Source organism: Silene latifolia, chromosome 6 (assembly GCF_048544455.1).
Source record: "Silene latifolia isolate original U9 population chromosome 6, ASM4854445v1, whole genome shotgun sequence".
In the NCBI taxonomy this organism is placed as follows: Eukaryota; Viridiplantae; Streptophyta; class Magnoliopsida; order Caryophyllales; family Caryophyllaceae; genus Silene; species Silene latifolia.
This window is the reverse complement of record NC_133531.1, coordinates 101,669,623-101,684,137: the sequence shown is the minus strand read 5'-3', so window position 1 is coordinate 101,684,137 and position 14,515 is coordinate 101,669,623. Positions and strand designations below refer to the sequence as shown.

General features: G+C 37.0%; 1 long non-coding RNA gene across 1 annotated transcript; it reads left to right on the top strand.

The window, feature by feature from the left end:
* Window positions 1-3,309: 3,309 nt before the first annotated feature.
* On the top strand, window positions 3,310-4,598 carry LOC141658882 (uncharacterized). The gene is made up of 2 exons (XR_012549501.1): window positions 3,310-3,574; window positions 4,424-4,598. It is a non-coding gene; the product is annotated as an uncharacterized LOC141658882 (long non-coding RNA).
* Window positions 4,599-14,515: the final 9,917 nt, after the last annotated feature.

Below are 14,515 nucleotides of genomic sequence, written 5' to 3'. Positions count from 1 at the left end.
ATTATAATAATAAAAAAAATTTGCCTCAATTTACTAAATATTTTTCCTTATAATAATATGACCTATAATGAATGTAAATTTTATATTAATTATATAAATTATAATTACAAATAATAAATACGATAGGTATATAAAATTTTAGTTCGATTTTTATCAAGTAAATTTAACTAACATAGTATGTACATTGATCTAATACTGAAGGTACACTGAATATAAGTTAGAAGTACAATTAATAATGATTATATGTACATATTGTTTTAACTCGGGTCTTAACAAAGATATATATCAAAAGATATGCAAAATTGGCAACAAGAAGAATGTGTCATAGTGGTAATAGTAAGGGTATTCAAACCAAGAGGTTATGAGATTAATCCTCATCAAGGACATTTTTTGAGTGGTCTCCTTTAAGTGTTGGTTGTTTTTTCTTTTTCTTGTCTTTCTACGACATAGTTTTCCCTTTCTTTGGTCTTAAAAGTAAAAAGAAAATGACGAGGATAGAGGGTGCATTATCTAAATAACATAAACTTGACTCATTGGTTAAATTTCTAATGTCTATATTTCTATTTCGCAAGTTGCATAATTTTGTAATTTGAAAGATATTTCATCCGTTCTAATTATTTATTTTTTCATTTTAAAATATCTTATTTATTTATTTACCTTTCTATTTTAGGAATAATCTTACTAGTGTGGGTTTGAGCTGATGTTTACTTTCTACCTTCTATTGAGTTCTTAACAAATTCTATTTTGGGTTGTTCGATGTAATTCTTTACGTTTTTATTTTAGTCACTTACAAATTTTCTAAATGACTACGATACTTTACCCATCCTGCTTATTTTGGGGTAATAAAGTCTTTTCCTTGCCAAATATAGACCTGGAAAAATTGACCCGACCCGACCCGAAGCCGATCCAACCCTGTATAACCCGACCCGAATGTTTATTGTTGCAAACTGATTATTATCGATAAATAACTTGATAATAGCTGTCCTGAAAATGACCCGAATCCGAAATGACCTGACCCGATTCGATCCGACGTGAAGTCTACAGACCCAAAATGACCTGCCTCGATATTGACCTGACCCGATCTGATTGACTTGTTTGCTACGTCTAGCCAAATGTCTCCCTACTAGACCTGGGAAACGGCCAGGTCATCGGATCGGGTCAGCTGGGGTGTATCATATTATCGGGTAAGTTCGGGTCGGGTTGGGTAGTTTCGAGGTTCGGGTGTCTTTCGAGTATGTTGGTCGGATCATTTTTTGGTCAAGCGGATCAGGTTATTTTGGGATCTGGGTCATTTTCAGGTTAATGATTAAAAGAGGAAAAAAATACATTTACTGTTATTACTTATTTTTAGTTTAGTATTATTAATTGATTCTTTTTTTTAACTTAAACAATATTAAGTATTTAAGTGTGCTTTAAATTAATCATTTCAAATCATTTTTTGTCAATACATACAATTTATATTTTAATTTGTCGGATCATTTTCTAGTCAGGTGATTTCGGACCGGGTCATTTCGGATCGAATTAGTTTCGGGTTAACAATGCTCGAGTCATGTTCGGGTTGGGTCGGATTTCGGGTTACATTTGGTTGTAGTTCGGGTCAATTTCGGTCTTAGGTTAGCTTTTTCGGGTCAGGTTTGTTCTGCCAGGTTTACTCCTTACCCCACTTATTTTGACATCTCCATAATATTTGTAAAAAAGTAAACGTAAAGAAATCAATGAAACGGAGGATGTATTATTTATTCTTTTTCAATGTTTTGTTAAGTCAGAGGTACAAGGAGGAACGGATTTAGCTTCTTTTTACTAGGGGTATAGCCCTAGATGAATATGAAATACAACTTAGTGCACTAGATTTTCATTATTATCGAATAATAGAGATGGTAAGTGATGTGTATTCTAAGCTAGAAGACCGGGATTCATTCCCACAGATGCATTTTTTTCTCCCTTTATTTTTAATATTCATTCCTCACAAACTCCAATATTATTTTTTATTTTACAAAAATCCAATTTCATAATATAATTTCTTCTGAATAGTTTTAAAATGGAATAATCTAATTTCATAATATTATGTTACGGAGATCCGTAAAATTTTGCTTCGGGATTCCATTCAAAATATTAAGGCGATTTTTGCGTAAAAATATAAATTTAATTTTTTTTAGCCTAAAAATTGGACAGGAATACAGGATATACACAAAAAACATTCATTTTTCGAGTGTTCAAGACCCCAAAACCCATATATGGATATGGCAACGGTTTGAAATTTTTTTAACTAATAAATTTCAATAGTCTATAAATCTAGCCCTAGATATACTTCGTTCTTAATTCCGTCTCTGAGTACAACACTACTAATATAAATACTACTCCTTCCATTTTATTCATTTGTTAATCTTTTATATTTTTTATAAGGAGCATTTTATTAAAGGTACACATATGAAACAATAAGACCAAGAGATTACAAATTTGTTGAAGGTCGTTGATTTACATTTAACTTTGGAAAGGAGGAGTACCAAGTCTCCCTTGTAGTGGATAAACTTGCGACGGATTAAGTATAACCGATGTAAATAAATAAGATAAAATAGATTGGTATTCTTTAAATATTTTATTTTTATTTTATTTACCCATTTGAGTACTACTTAGTGTTGTACGTTTCGAACGAATACATCCGTCATAGATGAGAATTTGTGAAGCAGAAGAGCATATAGGAGGGTGAAAGAAGTAGATTCATGACATATGAACCGACCATTTTGATTGGAACAATAAAAATATAACGTTGGTCTTAAAATGCACCACGTGCAAACGCTTTGGATGGTGCAACGACCACGACCCTATGCAGGCTACACCATCTTCGATACACGTATCACTCTACCTATATTATCTTCATCTTAACCCTTCCTTTTGCATATAAAACCGTTATCTTATTACCAACAGTTTGACAAAGTTTTATCTCAAAAAATGGAAGATATTGGAATCACATCTTTGAGTGAAGTGAGAAGTAGAGAAGAAGTTAATGGGGAAGGGAGAGAGGGAGAGAAAAGGCAGAAAATCGAGGAGGAACAGGAACCTGAAGAAGGCGGCGGCGGCGGTGGTGGTGGTGGTCTTTTAGATAATCTCCTTGCTAAACTATCCTCTGGGAGAGAGGGAGAGAAAAGGCAGAAAATCGAGGAGGAACAGGAGCCTGAAGAAGGCGGCGGCGGCGGTGGTGGTGGTGGTCTTTTAGATAATCTCCTTGCTAAATTATCCTCTCCTCGGGCTGCTCCTTCTCACCCTATTGATGATGGTCATGACTTGGAGGCTGCTGATGATGCTCTTCTTCATGTTTTCAATAATGGTAGTTCTGAAGACGGTGTCAAAGATGATGGTGGTACTGCTGGTGCTGGTGGCGGAGTTATTAATAATATAATATCGAGCATTTTCCATAGAGGTGGTGGTGGTGGTGAAAATGGAAAACAGGGTGATGATCAAGGGCAGATAGAAGAAAATAAGGTAGAGGGAGGTGAGACGGGTGATAAGGATTTATCTAAAGAAAATGGAGGTAGAAACATTAATGGTGCTAGTATTATTTCTAATCTTGTTCCAGGTATATATTGAGATCTTCTTATAACTACTTATTTCGTTGTATGTGTGTTTAACTAGTCTTCTTGCTAAAAATTAGTCACATAGCTAATTTCGTGATTGGGCTACATACAGCAAATTGTTATTTAAAGTTTAAGACCCGTCAAATAATAATTTAATTGGATATATAGAACAAATTGAATATCTAGTTATTATAGATGGGTAGCATTATAACTGAAACCAACCAAAGCACCTGAGATATTTGCCAGATCTTTCACTTTTGTCTTATTTAAAATGTTTAACCCACTTTAAATTTAAGACGGATAAGACTAATTGGCATGACTACTTGGCCCTATGGGGTTTCTGCTAAAGTGTGTTATATACTTATATCCAGGATGAGTATCCGGTTTACATTTGCATTATTTTACCTCCCTATCATACCCGTGAACATGGTCATCACATCCCCTTTAAAACCACCGAAATAGGTTTCTCATTTCTCAACTATTGAGACATTACGAATACAGTATAGGGTCATTAATTTTTAAAATTTGTTAGTAACAAGCGCATGTGACACGGGTAGTAGTAAAAATAAGCTTCTTGAATGAGAATTAGTGGAAAAATAAGAGTATTAGCATTAGAAAGTTACAATTTTCACTTTTTTATAATGCGATCCCCTTATAAGTATTATTATTTTTATTACTATGAAGTATAAACTCCCTCTCGTCCACTAAATAATTTATATTTACTTTATTTTGTGAGAGCAAATGTAAAATACGGACTCTGGCACTAAGGGAGTAGTATATTACTTCGCTTATATGTGTGATGAAACTGAGCTGAAGATTGACAAACAAAATGGTATGTTGTGTATGGACAGATGATGTAGCTCCGGCCTCGGATGAAGCGTCAATTCTCATTCATTCAGTTGTTCATGACTAGTTCATACGGAGTATTCCATATCATCTGACTGTTTTTTTTCTTTTATTTATATTTTAGGTCTTTAGTCGTTCTTTCCTAATATGATCAGATTCTAAGAGTACCACAGACGCTATTTTGTAATCTTTCTTTCCTACACCGAGGATATTTGGTCATTTGCCCCATCATGTTTTTAAAATCTAAAGTTAACTAGATTTCATGCTCGGTGGTTGTTCGGGTTATATCTCAATATCTCAACGGTGGCAATGAAATATGGAAAATAAGATGGTGACATCGGTTGTTACTCAAATTGAAGGACTCATATTGTATTATTGTAATTTACTGGTGCATTTCATTTTCCCTCAATTAAAATCCAAATTTCAAACTAATTAGTGTTAAAGGGCAATTTAGGTACTTAACATTAATTAACCAAATCCAAAATAATGAGCAACCTTTGGCGTGTGATATTCACAGAAGTGTGGAACAATACACATTTATCATCAGTGAGTTTTTTTTCTTTTTTGGCAACTGTAAAGAAAGGTTTTATACAGATGACTTTTGACTCATTTGGTCAAATGTACTTTTAGTAGTAATGTATACTAAGATAATAGAGTAATTACATCGGCTAACGGCAGTGTGTTGATGGCGTACGGATGGCTGAACACGGAAATCTACTTCAATATCAACAATATTCTTGAAGGGATGAAAGATATGGCCAGATGATCGCGCATATCATTACTCATCTTAAGAGACAAAGCTTCAGAGAAATACCTGCAACAAGATACAAAAATGTGTCTCGGAGATTCGTCACCTGGGCTGTGGTAAACGACGTCAGGTGACCAACGAAACCCTTGAACCATGGAGAGTGATCAAAGTGCACTTACGCTACTAGGACGTAGAAAGAAACAATGGATTGCAGACCTAGATCTACCTTCAAGGGAGAGAAAACTCTTACACTTTGGGAAACAATCCCGGACAAGAAACTCGTAGCCTAGAAAAGTGAGTAAATATATAGCTAGCGATATACAAATCAAAATGAACAACCCCCTAACCAGAACCATCTTAGAAGGCCAGAGAGAGATAGACACAACACAAACCAGAACTAAAGTTACAACCACCCCAATGATTAAGGAACATGACACCCTTAGCCAATAAGAGATTATTATTAGGAACAACATGACAAGACGAGAAACCCCAATGCAATGATTACGAGACAGGACACCCACAACCAATAAGATGTTATTATTAATAAAAACATATCATTAGTGAAAGTCATTAGTGATTTTTAGTTAAAAAATTAAAACAAAATCTTCTCATTTGTTATTTGTCAATTTGTTCTTCTATGTGAATTAAACATAGCAAACCCAATGACAAATTAGATTTCATCTTTCGTTTGTACAATTGAATTTTGAACATACCTTAACAATTATGAATCAAATGGAGGAAATTTGTGTAAGGTATTTATCGTTTCATGTTTGACAATAGAATTCTCTCTTTTATTTTTGTTAATTGGTAAACGTATGATTTGATGATGAAGTTATGATATGTATTTATGTACAATATTAGAGCGTTATGATATGTATTGATGTGTAATATTAGATATAGTTTTATTAGTATCTTTTATTGTATTTTATTTTCTTAATATAATAGAGTATGAATTACGTTTTTATCCCTATGATATTGGCGCAAAAACAAATACCATTTTTTTTTGTTAGGGTGTTACCGAAATTCGGCAACATCCGGTGTCGCCTAGCACTTCCCATAAAATATTTATCATGGTAATATTAGAAATAGAGAGTGGGAAGATTATATGTTCGATATATTCATTTTCAATTGTTGTGTATAATACAAAGATACATCCAAAATATATAGGCTAAGGTACAACATTTATACGAAAATAAATCATGAGCTAATCAATTACAATAGCTAGTAAATAAACTAAGAGAGGCAAGGAAGATTGTTGCCTAAACCGCTCAAGATGGAGTCGTTGGTTAGAGAGCTAGTCATTTGCTTGAGAGTTGTTGGGGAGGATAATGACGGAGCTTGTATCCCCCCGGTTAAACTTGAGATGCCCAACTTGGGTAGTAACTCGTCAAATGAAGTCTGACCAAGTGCTTTGGTTAAAATATCCGCCAAATGAATTTTGGTTTGGACATAGCTTAGTTGAATAATGCCTTTGAGAATCTCGACCCGGATAAAATGATAGTCAACTTCGATGTGTTTGGTGCGTTTATAAAAGAAGGTGTTGCGGGCTAGGTAGAGAGCCAATTGTTTATCACATAGGAGGTCGATAGGTTTATCGTGAGTGATGCCAAGAAAGTGTTATATACCTTTGAGCCATTTTAGTTCACAAACCGTGTATGCCATGGCGCGATATATATCATCCACACTAGTAGCTCCCCAGCTACGAGCCTCTTCTTAATTTCTGTCGAGACCTTTTTCAAATCTCACAGCCAGAATCTCATTTCCCATGTTCAAATCACTCGGAAACTCAGACAATTCCATGAAACGGTTATGGTACTCTTCGACAATCATCTTTTCGGTCATCTTGAATGAGTCGAATTTAGCCCTCATTCTACTTTTGATATGCTTTGGGATGAATTGTTGTCTGAACATAATCTTAAAGCTAGTCCAATTGACATGAGTTTCTCCACTCTCCTTAATTAAATGCTTCCCGAGTATCCTCATTGTTCCGGGTCCACCATATACCAGCCTTTCCTTTTAGGTAGTGTGGACATAGGCCACCTGCCGGTCTGTGGGCACAGGCCACCTACCAGTGTGTAGACACGGGTCACCTGCACACCAAGCCAAACTGTGGACATGCAACGGTCTTTGGAAAGACACGCTTGGTGGTGTATTAAATGCTTTCGACCGAATCGCTTTAGATCGGTCGGTTTCATCTCGGTCAAGGTCTCGAAACGATGTAGAGATGTTCGGAATCGCCACCAAGCAATTATGGGATGCTTGGAAACCGTTCGAATCCATTTTATACCTAGGTCAATCAAGGGAAAAAGCGGTGCTTGCCATAGGTACTAAAGATAAGGATTCGTCCACCTTTAGCATCCTATCGCTAGAATGACTCTCGTACGCCCTGGATAAGGCCATCCATTATCCAAAGGTTCTGAGTAAGGGGCGAGGGTACGTATTAGGAAGCTCTTTAATCGAACACCCAATCCCGCCTGCGTTAGCGGCCTCTACTGATCGATCGTGGTTGTTTAAGTGCAAAAATTGATAAAACGGTTTAAATGCATGAATGCGTATCCAAAAGTTTAACCTAACATGTGAAAGTTTCCTAAGTCGGTTTGTTTATCCATGTACCATGAAATTGGTGTCAAAGTTGGATTTAGATTGATTTGCATGTGAAAACGGAAATTAAACATTCATTTACCAAATTCGGATTATGGTGCTTAACACGATTCATTTATTTGAAAAAGTGTGCTTAAAGGATAGAGTATAAAAAGCAAACTCATCAATCTGATCCGTCACGTATTCGGGTTAACCGTAATCGAGATCGTCCTAGACAAGTACCAAAACTAGACAGAACAGTGCCAGGCTGCCCCATTGGGGCGCGAGCCATTAGGCGAGGGAACAGCGCATGTCCAGGTTTTGAAATATGAAAACAGACGGCCTCTTGGGGCGCGAGTCAGACGACGGCCCAATGGGCGTCTCCTGGTATTTAAAAAGGTTGTTTAAAATCGTATTTGTGATTAAATTATTCGCATGACTCGGAATAATTACTATTATATTAGTAATATTCGTTGTCGGATTTGCATGTTTGAAAAGCATAGTTTACAAATAAAAATGTAAAAGGTGTGTGCTTAGCCGTTTTATCACCGTACTCGAATTAAATCGATATGGTATTTATTTAAACCAAGGGTGACATATGATATGGTCAAGACAAAGATGAAAATAAAATGAAATAAAAGTGAAAGGAAAATGTTTGATTTGAACTAATTATGTTAAGTTCATCTATTTGTAATTAGTCGATATTTATCATCATACTCGGATTAAACCGACATGGTATAAGGAACCAAGGATGATTATGAATTATGACCAATATGTTTGCAAGTGTAAATAAACGAGAAGAACGGTAAATAAAAGAAAAGGGTGTTAAAATACCCATTAATTTATAATTAAGTAATAATATCATCGAATCACGGAATAAACCGTCATGGTATAAGAAACCAAGGATGATTTTTGTAATGGTTAAAAAGTTTGTCATAAAAATGAATTAAGTAAAAACTGTAATAGAAAAGAAGTAAAAACAAAGGAAAGTGTTGAAGGACGATGAACTCAAACACGTTTGACTCTGACTCGAGAAGCCACAAGAGGCGCGAGCCTCTTTGCAGAGCAAAGAGCTTCAGTCTCAGGCCAAAACTCGGTTTTGGCTCATCTAACCTATATTTGAATCGTGTTATGCATTGTTCATGCCTATAAACTCATAAAAACAGTAAAGACATGAAATAAATGAGTTGTCTACACCCTCAAACTTACGTATTTTGATGTTTGCGAGGTAGACGACTTTAAAGACGGTTTTCTCATATGCGACTACTCACGATCAAAGAAGTTTAAAAGAGTGCCTTAAAAAAGGATTTTGTTTTGAAAATGTGTTGAAAATATGTTGTTGAAAAACATATTGATTGGTGTTGAGTTGGTCGAATAGATCGGTCGAATGCACGGCGAAGGTACCAAACAAAATGTGTAAGGCTTGTGTTTTCGATCGGTAGGTCAAAAACACGTGTCGATTGTTTTACTTAGGAAGTCAAGTATAGAAGTTGAAGGAAGATGTGAGGGGGCGGACTCTCGCGTGAATATTGTGGTGTGTGACGGTTGGTATTTATAGAGAAATGTGGGATGGTAGGTCGGTTGAGTTTGCTTGGAGGTTAAGCAGAAAGCCTAAAGAGGCGCGAGCCACCTAGTGCCCCAATGGGGCGTACTGTCCTTTTCGGAAATTTGGATTTTTCATTTGTTCTAACCAATGTTTTGTTGGTTGTGATTTTTGGTCTTAGGTGATTGCTTAGCCATGTAAGCTTGATCTTGGGTGTTATTTGGGGTAGGTATTTTGTGTTCTTGACTCGGGTTTGACCCGTGTTGAGTCGGGATTTGAATTTTGTGTCGATTTTTGGCCCGGTGTCGGTTTTGACTCTATTTAGTGTCATTTTAATGCAAATGGCATGATAAAGACATTCATCGCATTATTTCGCTATTTTGTTTTTTGTTTGAAAAAGGGACGATTTTTAATTCCGTTGTTTGGAATTGTCAGAAAATAACGAATTTTGAATTCCGTTATTTTATTTTCTTGACTTGAAAAGTGACGGTTTTTAATTCCGTCGTTCGAAATTGTGGGAAAATAACGAATTTGAATTTTGCTATTTCGTTTTTTTTGTTTTGGCTTTCGCTTTCGCTTTGGTTTTCGCTTTTGTTTTGGCTTGGATCTACTGGTTCTTTGATGTCCTTCGTTCGAGGAAGGTGAAGGTGCAAGCAGGGATGTACCCGGTGGTGAGAGGTTAATTCTTTGTGATGGGATGTTTTTGTGGGGAATGGGCTTGCCTTCCGTCATTGATCATGAACAAGGAGATGTTCTTGTTTGTTATCTGGGTTCGTCGTAGGGTGCTATTGAAAGGTTTCTATTGCCAGACATGAAATAGGTAAAGAGAATGGACACGGAGTTTTGAGTCCTCTGCTTACTCGGTACGGAACGTCACTCGAGTGTACTCACATTGAATTAGAACATGTTTGTTTTAAATCAATTCTCAAATCAATTCTTGTTGTCAACAGGAAATGGTAACCGAGAGAATATATGATAGTTAGAAATAGTGCTTTTATTTAGATAAATAAGAGGTTAGCACAAACTTGAGGAATACGTGTGACTCTTGGGGATAGCCCCCATTTTGTCACTTAGGAATAAAAGGGCAGGCACTAGGATAGATATGACAAAGCCTAAGACTCGGACTCGGACTCAATCGTAGATACGGACTCCTAATCATAACTTTTCTCCTTAAAGGTCTCTTTCGCAGCATCCAACGGCTTGAATGTTTGGTCTTGAGCATCGACCCACTTGAGCACTTCACTCTCGTTGTTTGGGACGATATGAGGACAAAAGTCCATGAGACTTTCATCTCCTTGCAGAAAGAGATGTCCATTAGAGTTGCTTTCATCATTTTGTTGGCAGAGGGATGAAGCTATCAGTTCATGGTTATCGATCATAACTTGAATAGCATGTTTCAGTTTGAAGCATGTTTTGGTGTCATGATCTTTTCATTGATGATATTGGCAATAGGCACTGCCGTCCCATAAACTGGTTTTCCTGCATTAAGGCGGGTCCGTAGTGGGCCCGATTGGTTGTAGTTTCCCTTCAGTCATGAGCCTTTGAAGAGCTACGGCATTAGCTGATTGTGACGGTGATGGCTTATTTCGGGTAGGGTTTCCCTACTCAATATTAATTACATGATTGTGTGGTGATTGTTATTGTTATTGAGTAATTATCGTACTGGAATTGGTTGTTGGTAATTGTTGGTGTTGTGACGGTTGTTGTTTATTGTCATTGACTGTTGTTGTATCTGTCTGTGTTCTTCGGGGTGCTTCCCTAGCTGAGTGGAGTCACTTGCGGGAGTGGCTTCACGCCCTTGATTCGCCTTTTGTGGAACCCGACACAGAAGGGATGTGCACATTAATGAACATGGGTTTATCGCTCGATGGAGATGAGCGGGGCTTAGGTGGGAACGGCTGCGACCCCTCACTGGCGGCGAGTGGTACCTGTTGCGATGGGTACTCTGGCAGGGCTACACACTTTAGTGTGTAGTCAGTTGTGTGGAGATTGGAGATGGAGACTGGGGTTATGTTGAGCTGTTTGTGTACTTGTTTCATTGTGACTGCTATTGTTTTTATGTAATTAGTACTGACCCCGTTTAAATGTTTTAAAACTGTGGTGATCCATTCGGGGGTGGTGAGCAGTTATTGAGCAGGTATGAGACGATGCGTATGGGATAGCTGGGATGAGTCACCACGTTGCAGTTTAGAAGTCTTCCGCTGTGTCTGACACTTTATAGTAGTTCAATAGTAGACAGTTTTGAGAATTTGTATTTCTTATTCAGTTTTGGAGTTGGCATGTAATCACGTTAAACATTATTTACTTTTAAGTATGTTTCGTTATTGTCTTATGATTATCATTGCCTCGGGAAACCGAGATGGTGACATCCTTATATCTAAGTGGTCCTGGTAAGGCACTTGGAGTATGGGGGTGTCACAAAGTGGTATCAGAGCGACGATCCTGAAACCTGTAACCAATGAGCCTAAGGAGTCAAAATAAAATGAACCCGGGGTAGAAGTTGTAGGAGCTAATGCAAAGGCTTGGGAGACGTCCTAAAGTCGCGAACTCGCCTTACAATTTTGAACCGGTCACCATGGGATATGAGTCGGGATCGCTATGTGTTTATCTTGTGAATTGTGTATCTTTGTAGCAAAGTGTGGTATGAATCGGTGGATGTATGTATGTGGAGAATGGGGAATGTTTAGAGAAAGATGATAATGACGTGATTTTATACATTATTGATTGAAAGCATGATAGTTGTTTTACGATATGGTATTATAGAAATATGGAAAGAAAGTTTGTTTGGTTTGAGTTATACATAGAGTTATGTGTGTATATATATATATATATATATATATATGTGTGTGTGTGTGTGTGTGTGTGTGTGTGTGTGTGTGTGTGTGTGTGTGTGTGTGTGTGTGTGTGTGTGTGTGTGTGTGTGTGTGTGTGTGTGTGTGTGTGTGTGTGTGTGTGTGTTGGTAATGTTGTACGAGTTTATATAGCTGAAAGTTTGAGTAAAATCTTGAATAACTGGTGAAAAAGATGAATAATTGTTGCATGATAATATGATTTATGATTAAGCATGTTATATAATGGAAGTTATTTTATAATGTTGGTATGTTAGTAACATGTGAATAGGGGACTTGATGTCATATATTTGTGATTTTGTTTACGGTAAGTTATATAACAAAAACATGCGAGTAATATGTGATTGGTAAGTTGAATGATATATGTGCATTGCGTTATTTGTTGCTTGGCTTTTGAAGATAGTAACATGTGGTTAGGGATAGTGACTTTATGAGTATTGCATTGTTTTTGCGTACCTTGTTGTTGTTTAAGTTGTTTGGAAGAGAAAATCAAATAGTTATGTCGTCTCATTAGAGCAAAGTTGTCTTAAAACTGTTATAACTTGATATGTATAAATGATTTTAATGTGATTCCAATTGGAGGTGATAGCTTGTTCTTTTACGATTCTAACGGTAGGTCACACGCCCAAAACGACCAAGAAACAAGTGAGTTATGACCGTTTTACAAAAATTGGACAGTGCTGAGAAATGCGTGGGGTACTCGATCGAGTGGCCCCCACTCGATCGAGTGCACCTCTGGTTACTCGATCGAGTAGCCCTTATTCGATCGAGTAGCCCTGGTAATTTGTTTTATGTGCTTCTGGCCTTCACCTACTCGATCGAGTAAGTTACCCACTCGATCGAGTGACCTGTACTCGATCTAGTGACCTCTGTTTTGGGTCATATGCTTATTTTTTTTTTACTTTGTTGTCTATTATGTTTAATTCAAAGGTGTCCTTTTACTTCTTTATGCATTGTTTTACGTATGTGTCGGTCCTGATGCGTAGGTTACCCAATCTTATGATGTAAGGAGTGGCACCTTATGGTGAGTATGAGTCCGGTGGCGGAGGACATGGGTTATATGTGGTTGGGATAGATAGTGGAAAAAGAAAAGGAAGATCGGTATGGCTTATTGCGGTATAGAGCATCGTTTGTGAAACGGGATGAGTGATATGATCGTGTGTGGAGTAATGTAAAGGTAAGTGTATATGGGCAAGGGATGATGTGAGTCTAAGGAACATAAAAAGGAAAAGGTTGAAGGAAAGGATGTGGATACTGGCAACTCGAGATGTGTACGGAATTAGGGAGGGATTTGGTTAGATTGTGTTGGTTAAGAGTGTATGTAATGAATGGTTTTCTTAGTGGGATTAAGAAAAGTGGTATATAGTGAAGTTAATGGAGACATGTCGCGACGTGAATTTGCAGATAGTGAGCGAGTTTGGGAATTTGTATTATCGAGAGGTGAAACTAATGTGTGATTCTCTAGGGCAGTTAACGGTATGAAATGAGTTTTGGGGATTTATAATTAGTGGCAAATGTGAGTGAGTAGAATGATGAGAAAGGATCCATGGTAAGAAAGAGTGAGATGATACTGATATGAAATAATGAGATCCGAGTTTTGGAGCAATGATAAGGTAACTGAAGAACTAAGGAGTTAGGTAGGAGTATTAAGGAGTTAAATTGTTAATTGGTATTGTTGAGTGTAAAGAGAAAAGAAAGATAAAAGTAAGTTGAGAAAAATGTTGACCGGAGTTATGTGATATAAAAGTAAGGAATCGTCGAAATGTATGATACTATCATGAGAATTTGAGTTAACGGTTATATAGGAGTTCCAAGACGACATGTTAATCATGAGTTTCGAGGAATTAAGGAAAGTAAAAGCTGGGTAACGAATTTGCACGATATGAGATCTTGGTGGTGAGTTAGATGACGATACAGTTAAGGATAGTATTGGAAATAATGTTGAAGTAATTGTGTTGATGGGTTTGACATTCGTTATTTGAGATGTTAACCAAAGATAGGAAAGAAACCGTGATGTTTAGAGATGAGTGTAAGAGGTTTGATGTACGAACGGTGGTAATATGGAGGTGTTGTCGTTAGTGGTTAAGGGTTATGCTAAATAGGAAAGATGGCCAATCTAAAGAGGTTGATTTTGTAGAGACCGGATTGATATGTATGGTTGTGAGGAAGTATAAGACGTAGTCTTAGGAGGCGGTTTCTGGTAGTGAGTGTTAGTTGTATGGTTATGTATGGCAGAAGGTGTTGGTTATGTGAATGGAAGAATGTGTTATGAGGGGCATACGAATCAAGCTCAAGCGAGAGGTATCCTTTATCAGGTGGTAACTTACGTGATCAGGATTGACTAGTTGGATGTGATTACGGGTCTGTGATGTGTATA